This window comes from Podarcis liolepis (genome assembly GCF_965112155.1).
Source record: "Podarcis liolepis genome assembly, chromosome: W".
Classification (NCBI taxonomy): Eukaryota; Metazoa; Chordata; class Lepidosauria; order Squamata; family Lacertidae; genus Podarcis; species Podarcis liolepis.
In genome coordinates this window covers 846,917-861,286 of record NC_139568.1, presented here as the reverse complement: position 1 = coordinate 861,286, position 14,370 = coordinate 846,917, and the positions used below count along the sequence as shown (strand labels likewise).

Below are 14,370 nucleotides of genomic sequence, written 5' to 3'. Positions count from 1 at the left end.
AATAAAGACTTTTACTTAATGATCGCTGGCTAGCGTGATCCTCTGTGAGCTAGGATCTTCAAGCAGCTCTGACAATTATGATTATGATTATGATTATGATTATGATTATGATTATGATTATGATTATGATTATGATTAACTTAATTAATGAATTGTGGGGTTGGAAGGGATCACGAGGGTCATCTAGTCCAACCCCCTGCAATGTAGGAATCCAAACTGGGGGAGGTCAGAAATTCATTCTGACCTGGTAGAAGGCAGCTTTTGATTTCCTAACAACTCTCTCCATGAGGCAAAATGCCTGCACACCTGCAAGGTCCGCCCCTTCAGAAGTTGGACTCCCAAGCCCCATTATCTCCAGCTGTTGACCGTGGTCAAGATCACAGGCCGTGTGTGGAGCCAAAGTTTGACTGTGTGAGCCTTGTGTGTTGCCTCAGCCAGTCCAACAGTCCTGGTGTCTCTCCTGTCTCCTTGCAGTGGGAAGTGCCGTGTGCCAGCATGGTGTGAGCCAATCCTCTAGAGAGGAGGCAGCGTGAATCAGCTCAGCTACCGAAGCCACATGGAATTGAAAAGGAGCGACCACAAGCCCGTCAGCTCCCTCTTCCTCACAGGGGTAACACCTGCCCTGGCCAGGGCTATCGTCTATTCAGGGTTTTTAGTTGCCTGCTATCTGACACCTCCTCGAATCTGGGCAGGCCCTGACCAACAACCAGGCCCCTTTCCACAGAGCTCCTCCTTGGCCAATGACTTCCAGTGCAAGGAGTGGGCAGGTTTTGGCTCTGCTAAATCCCTAGGCTTCCATTTTCCACTGTTCTGAGTACACGCTGCTCCTGCAGGCATGGCAGACCACATGGGCTGAACTGTATACCTTAACCGTTGGCTCCATTCATGCAATGGAGCTTCTGTGGTACTTGGCATGGAGCATTTGGCTTCAGCCCATTGGCTCTGGAAGTCACAGCCGCTGCCATCCTGGGGAAGCTCTCAGAGTTACAGTACTTGCCTCTTTCAGGGCTGGGAACAGGGGGGGGTGCATCAGGCCTTTCTGCTCTTAACTCATGCCCCCCCTATAGTCCATAGCCCCAACAATGTGCTCTGTCCCCCCCCCCATAGGTGAAGGTTGTGGCTGACCGACGGTACCGGAAAGTGTTTGAGGATATTGTTCAGTTGATGGACAGGATGGAGAACGAATTCCTTCCCTCCCTGGAGGGAGGTAAAGACGAATAGGATCCTCTCCAACCCCTTAAAGAGGGTTTGCTGCAAAAAGACCAGGGGGGAAAGAAGCCCTTGGCCCATCTAGCTCAGTCTTGATTTCCGGGGGATCTCTCCCAGCCCTACCTGGAGATGCTGGGGATAGAACCTGGGACCTTTGCAGGCAAGGCAGATGCCCTTCCACTGAGCGGCAGCCTCTTCCTCTTCCTCGCAGGCAAAGACTCCACGGGTAGCCAGCGTGGTGCCCTCCAGATGCTGGACTACAACTCCCATCATCCCCAGCCAACATGGCCAGTGGCAAGTGCAGCAATATCTGGAGAGCCCCACGTGGACCTGTTGCATGTGCAGTCCCCTAAACGAGAGCCCGGGGCCAAGGACAAACTTCCCCCTGGAGCACGTTTCCTTGCCTCTGCTGAAGGCAAGCACTCTCTTTCCTCCCCCCCCCCTTTTGCTCTGCAGTTTCCGTTTGAGAATGTGAAGTTCCGGCAGCTGCAGAAGGAGAAGTTCCAGATCACAAACAACGGGCAGCTCACCCTCCACTTCTCCTTTATCCCCAAGCTCAGTGACAGCCAGGATTGGAAGCCATGGCTTCGCGCTGAGCCCTGTGAGGGATACTTGGAGCCCAGTGTGACTCTCTCTGGAATCAGAGAAGTGTAGAGTTGGAAAGGGACCCCAAGGCTCATCTAGGGAAGGCCTTCCTTTTCTCCTCCTCTTCCCAACCCTCCTCCCTCAAACCTTGGGAGTTTGGTAGAGCAGGGGAGGCTTAACCTTTGTGGGCTGCATTGCCCCATGCTCAAGCCTCCAAGGGCCGCACGTCAAAGCAGCTGAGCCCAAAGTGTAAAAGTGTGTGTGACCAGCTTTAAACACACACACACAAATGAATTGAAGCCAAACAATGCTGGAGGGTCCCAAAACACCTTTTGGCATTGCAGGGAACCAGTGAGAGCATTCCGTCCAAAAATTACTTTTTAAAAAAAACAATGCGTATTTTTATGTTGTGGAGGCACAAAAATATCTTGGAGAACATATAGAACTAGCCAAACTTTTAAAAACTCAGTGAAATGTAAACTAAAAAATAAAGTTACATTGGGGGCGCAAAAATCCTTTCCCTTTTTATATTCTTTTGTTAGGATCACTTTCTCTCACCCCCCCCCCCAGTATCCTGTCACCATCTTCTGTGCAGCTGCTGCTTTGGAGGACTAGAGAGGAAAGTGGGGTGGGGGTGGGAACTGAGTCGCTTCTTCTCCTAATTCTTGAAGTTAAGGTTTCCCCCATACACCTGGGAGAACAGGATGCTGTACTAGATGGGCCATTGGCCTGATCCAGCAGGCTCCTATTGTGTCCTTCTGTTCAATTCTTCACTGTCTTCACTTTTAATTTACAGACAAGCCAACTTGGCTGTGCCAAAGAGTGTATCTACCTGACCTCCTCCCGTTTTAGGTGAGACGGGGGACATTTCCCTGGATGTGTACGTCCGCAAGGAAGAGAAGATTGAGGCTAGCTTTGTCCTTCACCTTGACCGTGGCAAGGACTATTTCCTCACCATCAGTGGGAGCTACCTACCAAGCTGCTTCGGGACCTCCTTGGAAGCCTTGTGCTGGATGAGGCAGCCGCTTGGCGAAGTTCCCATCACCAGACTTATTGACCTGGTAGGGAAAGGGGTTGATTTACCTGGCAGGTTCATGTGCTGGATGTCTACCCTTCCCACTCTGCTTGCCTGCTTGAAAAACAGCTGCTCTTCCACTCAGAAATGTGGGGGCTGGGGGTCCTCCGCTGCATTCAGCTTCTGTAGCTGTGCATCCGCTTCCTGTGTGCTGTTCATGCCCTTTGTTTGCCTTGACTGAGTCATCCCAGGTTCTGGTCCTCCCACCTGCCCTTTCGCTGTGTGCATTTCCCTGCCATCTGCCCAGATACTGTTCAGCCAACGGGCTGTTTCTTTCTCTTCTCAGGGCCTGTGCCATTAACACCCTTGGTTGTCTTTTGCTCTTGCCTTCCTCCTCTGATCTCAGGGAGAAGACAGCTTCCTAGAAAAGGTAACAGTTGGTTTGCTATCCTCTAGATGTTCTTTTTTTAAAAAATAATAATAATATTTATTGCTTTTAAAAGTTACAAAAAAGTAGAAGAAAGAGAGATAAGACAAAAAGGGAAAAAGAAAAAAAAGACAAGAAAAAAGGAAAACAAAAACTGGAGCAAGGAAAGAATGCATACAGGCACACATTCTGTCAGGCTCTCATGCCAGTCCCGCTTGTCATTGGACCTCCAGGAGAAGCAGTTTCTGGATATCGTACCCCAGGATGGTGATGACTCCACTGAGCGGCCAAGGAGATCTGGCTTTTGGTGGACCACCTCTTCAAGAATGCCTGCCACCAGGTGAGCTGAGGGGGACTGCACCATTGAAAGGATGGGTGTGGGCTGGAATCCAGTACCAGTTTTGGGGTGTGCAGGTTCCAAACGTCCCAATTGATTTATATCTTAGCTACCGACTCGCTCTTACAAACTCCTGCTGTGAGAATAGTGGCACCTTGGTGGAGCGGCAGCGAGTGGGACATCCAGCATACGGTCTTCCTTAGAGTGGCTCAGAAGAACCCAAGTGTTCCCAACCATTGTCTGCCTCTCCCTAGCAAAGCGGCTCTCTGAGACTCGCCACTAGAAGAAGCGGGGAATGAGTTCACTCTCCCATTGCCCCAAATCAGGAGAAGGGTAGTAGGAATGCTACTGTGGAAAGCAGGCGGGATACAATTCTCAGCCCTTGTGCCAGCTCTCTTGTGAGGGGCTTCTCTCCATTGTGGCATTCCTCGACCTCACATTATGCACCTCAGGGCTGGATTGTTCTTCATGCTATCCAGGATGTACCTCATCCCTTCCGAACGCGTGGGTGATACTCTGCTTCCTGAGGACCTCTTCTAGACCCCGGGCACGCAGGACGAGCTGCAGGAGATAACTGAGTGCCTGGACACCAGCATTCCCGAGACGATCCGTATCCTGTTTGGGGGACATTGTTGGGGAGCAGGGCTGCTTGGTGGTTTTCTTTCGCTCTTGGCTGGAGTGGACCTCACTTTTATATACCTGGTGGCTTAGGTTCCTAGGCCAGCCCATCCTTAAGGCTCTGGGACACAGCACAATGAAATGCCCACAGTCAAGTCCAGTCATGCATCCAAACAGCTTCACAGCTTTAACCCCCATTTGAAAACATCAGCCTGGCTAGATAGAGCAGAGGTGGGGAATCTTGACAGGCCCGCAGGCCCCACATCTAGCATCATACGTGGTGTCAGGTGTGGAGACATGGCTGCAAAGGAGCTTCAAGGGTGCGTTCAATTGTTCTTTGGCAAGCAGGGTTTCTTGACCGCACTTTTGGAGTTGACCACTAGTATTTGCTGTTTGGATTGAAACCATGCCTGCAGAAGGATATTTCCTCGGCAGATCAGCTTTGCCGGCAGCTTCGTCAAGAGGGGAGGTGTGGGATCATTACAGTGGGGTGGCTCAGTTGGTTGAGCGTGACACTCTTAATCTCAGGGCTGCGGGTTCAAAATGTGGGGTAATAAGCAAAGGATTTTAGGTATACTAAAAACAACAAGACCGCCCATAAAATGTATGCTATTGCCATGCCAATATGAGAGGAAATTAGTTGGAGGGAGGCAAGGGATGGGGCCACGGACCCCTGCTTGGGAATAAGGGAACTAGATGGTCCTCGGTGTCCCTTCCAACTCCACAATTCTATGATCCTGTGTCTTAAAGACAAATCTTGAGGAATAGTGTGTGTGTGTTTCTGTTTGAACTTTCCCAGCCTTTGCTTTATTCTGATTTGCGCTTGCGTCCCTACTCCCCACGTGTAGAATTGCTATACCTTTGGATTTTCCTGGACATTCAAGCGTTTCCCGCATGGACACTTGTTTCCAACGGCCAAATCCCGGCGGATGGCAACCCTACCCACTTGTGCCAGATTGCCTGGCATACATTACAAGCATCTAGTCACATAGATTCTCCAGAATCCCGGGGCTAGCCCACCTGACGGGAAGAGTCCGCGACCAGAAGGAGGAGGAGTACCAGGAAGAATGGACAAAATTCAAAGATTATTTAGCTGAATATGTCAAGATAACCTAACTGGAAAAGCTTGCAAATATGAGATAGGTTTAGGATTTACAGTGGTGCCCCGCAAGACGAAATTAATTCGTTCCGCAAGTTTTGTCGTCTAGCGAATTTTTCGTCTTGCGAATCACGAAATCCCATAGGAATGCATTGAAAATCAATTAATGCGTTCTTATGGTCAAAAAAAGTCCAAACAAAGCCAAATTTGGTACAACAACAGTTTATTAACTGCTCTTTAAAGTCACACATACTGTAAAGAGCAGTTCAAAAATTGAAGGGAAAATAAATTAACTTTATAAACATGACATAAAAACATTTAAAAATCAACAAAGTGTACAGTACATTTTCTAAGACTCTGGGGGACCACTCAAAGAAGGCTCCTCTTCCACTCTTTGCTTCTTGCTGAAGAACCCCCTCCTCAACTGTTCCCCCAGCCACCCACCACACAGAAATTCAAATCCAGATTTTTTTAAAAAAACAGCAGAGTGGCCCAATGGTCACAGAAAATCATAAAAATTTCCAAAACAGCCCCACAAGCTCCCAGATTCCTGCAGAAACCTCTCCAGCTGTTCCCCCAGCCAGCCAGCACTCAGAAATTCAAACTCAGGAAAAAAAATTGAAAAAAAACAACCTTGCCCAATGGTCACAGAAAATCATAAAAATTCCAAAAAAAAAACCCACAAGCCCCCAGATTCCTGCAGAAACCTCCCCAACTGTTCCTCCAGCCAGCCAGCACTCAGAAATTCAAACTCAGAAAAAAAATTTGAAAAAAAACAACCTTGCCCAATGGTCACAGAAAATCATAAAAATTCCAAAAAAACCCCACAAGCCCCCAGATTCCTGCAGAAACCTCCCCAACTGTTCCTCCAGCCAGCCAGCACTCAGAAATTCAAACTCAGAAAATTTTTTTGAAAAAAAACAACCTGGCCCAATGGTCACAGAAAATCATAAAAATTCCCAAAAAAGGCCCACAAGCTCCCAGATTATCGCAAACCCCCCCACAACACCAAGTCCTTGAATCCCAAACACCCCAACCCAAAATCCAAAACCCCCCCAAAAAGTTTTAAATGTTTAACTTACCAAATGGATGCAAGAGAAGTTCTGGAAAAGTTTTGGAAAAGCTTCAAAAGTGAGCAAAGTCTGAGAAAAGGCTACCAAACCACGTGCTAACAGTTGCTCCTCGAAGTCAAGTCGCAACTGCAGCTGTTCAAGCTAAGCACCCTTGGTTTTAACGGTTTTTAGACAAAGGAAACAAAGTCGCGAGACGTTTTCGTCTTGCGAAGCAAGCCCATAGGGAAATTCGTCTTGCGAGGCAAATCGAAAACGGAAAAACCTTTCGTCTAGCGAGTTTTTTGTCTTGCGAGGCATTCGTCTTGCGAGGTACCACTGTAAATATGTAAGGATAGGAATTAAGATGTTTCAAGCTAGATTAGAAAGAATGAAAGCTGTGAAGTGATCAAATTAATTTTTTTCTTTTAAGAAGATTGATTTTCGAAAACTGTTAAACTGAAATACAATGAAATTCAACCAGGGTGATTTGAGGAAGTCACTTAACAATGTTATCAAGATTGGTTTAATTACAATTAGGATGTATGTACGTTTGTTTGTTTGTTTGTTTGTTTGTTTGTCTTAATTTTTTTGGGGGAAATTAATTTAAAAAACTGAAAAGAAAAACACCATAGATTATCCAGAATCCCAAGCAGCGACACTGTGAAACTTTCATAGGAATAAAAGGTAGGGGGGAAGGAGGCACAATGTCAAGCAGGCAACAGAATAAACCCGAGCACTGTGGGTCTAAAACCGGCCCCCGAATCTCTTGCTCCCCACTCTGCCCTTCTAACAAGAACATTTTTTTGCTTGCTGGATGGCTGTGTGCAATGAGAGCTCAGTCACTGAGGAAGGGTGCTGGCCCAGTGGGAGAAGTATGTGCTTGGCATGCAGGCGATCCAAAAATCCATTCAAGAGCAAAATTCCAGTTCTCATGTTTTCTGTCGAAATGGCTAATTTAAAGGGGAATAGCATGGTGCCTTCCACAGAGTCAGACCATTGAGCCGCCTAACTCCTTAAGGGAGGACCAGAGCTCGCTGGTGATGCAGGTCCCAGAACAGTCTCCAGCATCTCCAGGTGAAACTGAAAACATCACCTGCCTGGAACCTTGTAGAGCCACTGCCAATCAGTACAGACAGTGCTGAGTTAGGTAGCTAGGATCCATCCACCATCACCCTTTGCCCGAAGCAAAGGCACATCGCTGGTCCAAATCTTTGAAAGACTTTCCCTGCTCACCAAGCCACCTGCCCTCCTTTATGCATTGCCGATGGCTTATCAAAGGGATCCTCACTGCAAGTCTCATCAAGGCAGACAGCTTGATGAAATCTTGGCGCCCTTGCTTTCAAAATGCTAACAGGGACAATGGCACCAGTGGACCTCTGGACTCACAGGGTGCAGCTTACTTGGGAGCCATCAATTGTACACATTTGGAATGGCCCTTGAGAAATGATGGTCTGCCTATATTCAGCAGCTTACCACCTTGTTGTTTGTTAAAAACTTGAATAAAAAGCATGCTTAAAACGAAACAGGAAAAATGAAATTTTGCTGGCTTCTTGAGAAAAGAATAATGCCTCATTATTTGTATCTGCTTTTAAATGTTGTTTCTCTTCTCTTTGTAATGAGTTTTACTGGGTCTGTGGTCATTTTAAGTTGCTTACCTTCACTAAAATATATAAATCTACTCGACTGGAAACTTTTATTATCCAAATTCAAACCCACTTTTCTTTCTTGGAATGTCCTCCATGGAAATGAGATGAGCAACTGGATAGCAAAATTCCTGGAGTGGGGAGGAGGGTTCAGTGTTCTAATAGATTAGATATGGACAGTCCTTCAGTACAGCAAAACTTGACACTTTGAAAGCTTTGAGTCCTTTCCAAAAGGACTTCACCCACTATTTAGGGGGGAAGTATGTCAGAACTGACCTTCTGCAGTACTGATTCCACATTCTTGGACTCCTAATCTTTCATGTAAGTTAGAGCTGGAACCATCTCAGGCCCTATGGCTCTTGAAATGACCATGAACTATTCAGCAAAACCACAGAATCCACCTCTCTGGTGACTAAACCCCACTTGCTTTTACAAAATAAATTAACAACAGAGGAAAATCATGGAAGAAATAAAATGGCTTTTGAAATTAACTGTAATAGGTTTGAGTTACTCGTGCATAAACTGCCGCCATTCTAGGCTTAATTGCCTTGGTTAAACCGTTCTGACTGCACAGCCCATCTCAGCGTGGCTGCCTCAGTCGCTAGCAGAATCTGTCTGTGGGCGTTTCTTAAACCTTTTCCAGCATAGAAGCTGTCTGACTCCCAGTCGCCTCCTCCTCTCACTGCGCGGGAGTCTTCTGCCCAGGGAGGGCGTGGGTAGTGGAGGACCTGTGCTCTCCTCACTGATGTCCAGAGAAGAATCCCGGAGCTCTCCCTCTGCTTCCCCCATTTGCCCCCCTTTATCCCTGGTGTCGCGCTGATTTCCTTCCTCCTCTACCGAGCTGCTTCTCCCCCTGGTGCTGGGTCCTTCGCCTGCAGAATCTGGGAGCCTCCCCTTCGCCTCTCGCTCTGATGTCAGTTCCCTGACATCCACCTCCCCTCCAGGACCCCCTCCACCCCGGCCCGACCTGTGGAACCAATTTCTCTCTCTTCTTTGGCCGACGAGGCAGGGAACCCCCGGAAGGAACTGTCACCGTCCTCAGTGGATTCGAAACCCGCTTCCCACCTGCTCTGATTCCTACCAACGGAGTGGCCCTCCCAGTCTGATTCTTCTTCCTCCCAAGCCTCTCCTCCTTCTCCCTCGGAGTCCGAAAACCCCTCAAAACTCTCCTCGTCGTCTGTGGTTCCAAATTGCTCCTCCCAGAATCTCTCTAGGGGTTTGGGCTTGTCCAGGAACTGGCGGTGGAATACCTCCACCAGATACCTGTCATCGATAGCTTCCGCTGGAACCCACGTGTTTTCTGACCCGGGCTCCCCTTCCCAAGCCACCAAATACTCCACCTGGCGCCCTCGCCACCTTGAATCGAGTATTTCCGTGGCCAAGTGATGGTGTTCCCTTTCTTCTACCTGTGGTTGTGTGGTGACATCTCCCTATCGCCCCGGGAATTCCCGCCCCTCCCTGTGTGGGGAGAGTAGGGACCTGTGGAACACCGAGTGTATCTTCATGCTGTCGGGCAACTTGAGCTTAAATGCCACGGGATTTACCTGCTGTGTTACCTCAAATGGCCCCAGCCGTCTGGGCTGCAACTTCTTGCACCCCCCTTTGATGGGTAACCGTTGGGTGGACAACCACACCCGGTCCCCCACCCGTATGGTCTCCCCTTCCCTGCGGTGCTTGTCTGCCTGCCTCTTGTAAACTTCCTTGGCCCGCTCCAAGTTCATCTTAAGTTGCTGGTGCAGGGCCTCCATTTCTTCCACAAACTGCTCCGCCGCGGGTACACTCCAGTTTTCCTCCTCACTCCCCGGGAAGGCCCTGGGATGGCACCCATAATTGGCCATGAATGGGCTCATTCCCGTGGACACGTGTTCAGCGTTATTGTACGCAAATTCAGCCAGAGCTAGATTCTCTACCCAATCGTTCTGCCTCTCGCTGACGTAGCAGCGTAGGTATTGCTGGAGTATACTGTTTGCTCTTTCCGCTTGCCCATTGGTTTCTGGGTGCCTCGCCGTCGAGAACCCCACCTCGACTTGCAGCAAGCTCATGAGCTTCCTCCAGAACCGGGAAGTAAATTGTTTCCCGCGGTCGGAGATAACCCTCAAGGGGGCGCCATGCAACCTGAAAATGTGCTCCACAAACAACCGTGCCGTCTCCTCCGCCGTCACCGCATGTGAGCAGGCTATAAAATGGCACATTTTTGTCAGTAAGTCGACCACTACCATGACCGCTGTCTTTCCCCGGGATTTGGGCAAATCGGTCATAAAATCAATGGACACCACCTCCCAGGGTTTACCCGGTGTGGGTAAGGGTTCCAGTAAGCCTGCGGGGACCGTCCGCTCCCCCTTTGCCCTTTGGCAGCGGTCGCACCCCCGTACATATTCCCGTACATCCTCCCTTACCCTGGGCCACCAGAACTGTCTGATGACCAGCATCATGGTTTTGTGCTGTCCAAAGTGCCCAGCGGTGGGGTTGTCATGAAGTTGTTTGAGTACCTTTCCCTTCAGGGTCTCCCCCGGTACATACAGCGCCCCTTTATAGTACAGCACCCCTTCTTTCTCCTCAAACCCTTCCTGGGCCCCTCTTCCGTTTCGGAGTTCCCGGATTTTAGTTTGTGCGATCACATCGCTCCTAGTGAGCCCGGCCAGTTCTCGTTTCCCCACCAAGTTTCCCCCACACACCCATCGGTCCTTGGGGATAACGTGTCGTGTCTCCGGCGGCCCCTCTCCTTCGAAGTACTCCGGCTTCCGTGAGAGAGCGTCTGCTCTCACGTTTTCCTCTCCTGGCACATACCGGATTTCGAAAAAAATTTGGAGAACTCCTGTGCCCATCAAATCTGTCTCTGGTTGAGTACTCTTGCAGTCCTCCAGTACTCTAAGTTCTTGTGATCGGTGCAAACCTGGATTCTGTGTTGCGCTCCTATCAGTAGATGACGCCAACGACGAAAGGCAGCGTAGATCGCGAGCAGTTCTCGGTCATACCCGGTATAGTTTTGCTCCGACTTGCTCAGCTTCCTCGAGAAAAAGGCACACGGTTTCCATTCCTGCTTGCTTCTCCCTGGCTGCAAGAGGACCGCCCCTATGGCCCGGTCGGACGCGTCGGTCTCTAGCCTCATGGGTTTCTCCAAATCTACATGCAGGAGTTGCTCTTCCGACGCAAACACCTTCTTCAGTTTTTCAAAGGATTGCTGGGCTTCTTCTGTCCACACGAACTTCTTTTTGCTACTGAGACAATCCGTGATGGGTGCTGCCAAGTGGGCGAAGTTCTTGATGAACTTCCTGTACAAGTTGCTGAAACCTAGGAACCTTTGCACGTCCTTCCATGTTTTGGGGGCCTTCCATTCCAACACTGCTTGCACCTTGCTTGGGTCCATCGCTAGGCCTTTGTCAGATAACTTGTAGCCCAGGAACTCGACTTCTCTGGCGTGAAACTGACATTTTTCTAGCTTGACCCACAACTGGTGTTTCTGCAATCATTGTAGCACTTCCCTAAGGTCTCGGACATGTTGCTCCTCGTTGTCCGAATAAATCAAGACGTCGTCCAAGAAGACTACGCAGTTCTTGTACAGCAGGGACCCCACCACGTGGTGCATGAAAGCTTGAAAACAGGCGGAGCCTGACTGTAATCCAGAAGGCATAACTATGTACTCAAATGCCCCTAGGGGGGTGAACATTGTGGTCTTCCATTCATCCCCCTCCCTCATCCTGATCAAGTTGTATGCTCCCCTGAGGTCCAGCTTGGTGAAAATTTTTCCTTTCCTCACTCTCGTCAAAATGTCATCGATTCTGGAGAGGACATCCGGAGGCGGCGCGTTCAGCAATGGCGGTCCTCTTCAGTTGTTGAAGAGGGGCTCCGCGGAAAAGGGTCGTGCGCTGCGGCACAGCGACGACCCATTAAGAGAAACCACGGGTAGAGTGAGCCCGTGGCCGTGGGGTTCGGCGTGCACCAGAAGCGACCTCGGAAACGCAGAAGAGACCCCGTAAGGGGTTTTGGAACGTGGAGGGGGTAGCGGTGCTGTGAATCCATCGCTCTTTCCGCGGAAGTGAAGCCGCACGGCTGCTGCTGATCAGCGCTGACCTTTCTTCTTTGAACAACAGAATTGAAACAACTTACTCGTGAGTAAGAAATCTGAGGTTTATCTGAACCTAATTTGGCGAATTTTGGCTGAAAGCGGGAGACGCTAAAAAGGAAGTCAGTCTTCCGGCTCTGTTTAAAGTATCGAGCAAAGACCCTTTAAAGCGGAAGCGCTGAAAGGAGCTTAAAAGAAGTTGGAATTTACTTTGCAAATTCGGCTTTGACTGGTTAAAAGCTAAAGAAAGGTTATAACAGTTCTATAAGTGAACAAAGACTGTGATTCCTCTTTCTATTTTCCTGTGGATTACAAACCCTGCTCTCGGTCTGTCTGGATACAAGTAACATCGGACTGCGGTAACTGTATATAAAATTATTAAATTACACTGGGCTACTTTGTAAGTTGTGAAAAGGAACTGTTGCATGCACCTTGGTTAAGAACTTTCACTTTTTGCAGTTAAAACTGAACGTGAAGGGTTCCCCCCCTGCTTTGGATTTTAGTTAACTTTTTTTTTTTTTTCCCTTGCTGTGGAAATTTAATGGTGGAAATTTCCTATCCTTCTCCCTAACTTCTGGGGAGCTCCCCCTGCTGGATTGTGGAATTATTAGTCTCTGAGAACTGCTATTGGACTTGGAATTTTTACGTCTGGATGTTTACTTTTTTTTGGATTGTTTTCCCATGGGATTTACAATTTGACCTTGACACTTGGACAGCTGGGAATGAGTGGTGCAGCAAAAACAAGGGCTGGAAAGAAAGCAAAACAAACTGAACTTTTGCAATCAACTTTGCCTGTGCAGCTACGCAGATCATCTGTCCCAATTGTGACAGGTCTGCAAGAAGGACAATCCATACAGCCTGCTCTTGGAGAGATGGCTGCTGGAGGGTTAGATCCTGTCTCTAAAGAAATATTGGACCAACTGGCAGCATTGAATAAGAAAGCTGATGAACAAGCAGCTAGATTTGATGAACAAGCTGCTAAATTTGACCAGGTGACAGCTTCAATTAATAAATTGACAGACCAAGTCACTAAAAATACACAGGCAATAGGTAACATTGAAAAGACTACAACAGAAAATCGAAAACTGGTTGAGGAAGTAAATACAAAAGCAGACGAAAATAAAAAGAGGATAGAGGAATTAAGAGGGGAAGTTAGACCACTGAGTAGACAGGTTACTGAACAACAAGTGTACCTGTCCCTTGCAGAACTGAAAAACAGGGAAAACAATCTCAGGATTAGAAACATCCCAGAATCAGAAAAAGAGGACTTGATTGGCTTTTTGACAACAGAAATATCCAAGTTCTGGGGTCTGGCAGAAGAGAAGGACTTTAAAATTGTCACCGCTTTTAGATTAGGAAGAGTGGCCAAGAAGGATAAACCAAGAGATTGCCTGATCATTTTGAGATCTAGGCAAGAAAAAGAGAACATACTCGGCCTACATTTTAAAAACTCATTGGTGATTCAGGGAAAAAAGGCAGAAATCTTCAGAGATATACCAAAACAGCTACTGGATTTAAGAGCCACATATAAAGACTTGGCAAGCTTATTGAGAAACAACACAATCCCTTACAGGTGGGAATTCCCTCAAGGACTATCTTTTACTTTGAAAGGGGAGAAGGTAAGGATCAGAACAGCAGAGGAGCAAGAAAAGTTCCTAAACGACCACGGGGAGGACCTACGGAAAGGAGTAGCAGGAGTCTGGCCACCTCCTTCGTTTGGGTTGAACCCGGTTCCACCTCCAGACAAAAACGACAAAGGAGACATCCCCACAGGCCAATAAACTAGTCCGAGATGTCTCTGCAGCTCCTTAGTTGGAACATTAATGGCGCGAATTCTCCCGAAAAAAGGAAAAAGATTTTTCATATTTTGAGAAAAGAACAACTAGACGTCATTTGCCTTCAAGAAACACACGTGTCTAGGCTCCATAGGAGAGTGTTAATCAACAAGAGACTAGGCCAAGAATTTATTTCATCAGACAAGGTTAAAAAAAGAGGAGTTGTGATTTATGCAAAGGAGACCCTAGCACCAAAGCTGACTTTTAAAGATGAACAAGGAAGAATTTTGGCGATTGAAATTCAATCACAAGGAGAAAAATTTCTGATTGTAGGAATATACGCACCAAATGATGGGAAATCGGAATTCTATAAGAAGCTGCATGAGATACTGTTGGACTATATTGACTATACCAACATCATTTTGATGGGTGATATGAATGGAGTTGTCTCTACACACATGGATAAGTCACAAAATCAGAATTTGACCAAAGATGGCAGACTTCCAAAGACTTTCTTTGAACTTACAGACAATATGGATTTGATTGA

General features: G+C 47.9%; 1 pseudogene across 1 annotated transcript in view; it reads left to right on the top strand.

The window, feature by feature from the left end:
* The window catches only part of LOC310697802 (inositol polyphosphate 5-phosphatase OCRL-like), a 37,626-nt pseudogene extending 33,342 nt beyond the window's left edge, over positions 1–4,284 (top strand). Inside the window, exons 9-15 of the transcript in view lie at positions 475–610; positions 1,108–1,206; positions 1,678–1,831; positions 2,647–2,855; positions 3,216–3,239; positions 3,470–3,576; positions 4,114–4,284. The product of the transcript in view is annotated as an inositol polyphosphate 5-phosphatase OCRL-like (transcript). The remainder of the gene's footprint in view (positions 1–474; positions 611–1,107; positions 1,207–1,677; positions 1,832–2,646; positions 2,856–3,215; positions 3,240–3,469; positions 3,577–4,113) is intronic.
* Positions 4,285–14,370: the final 10,086 nt, after the last annotated feature.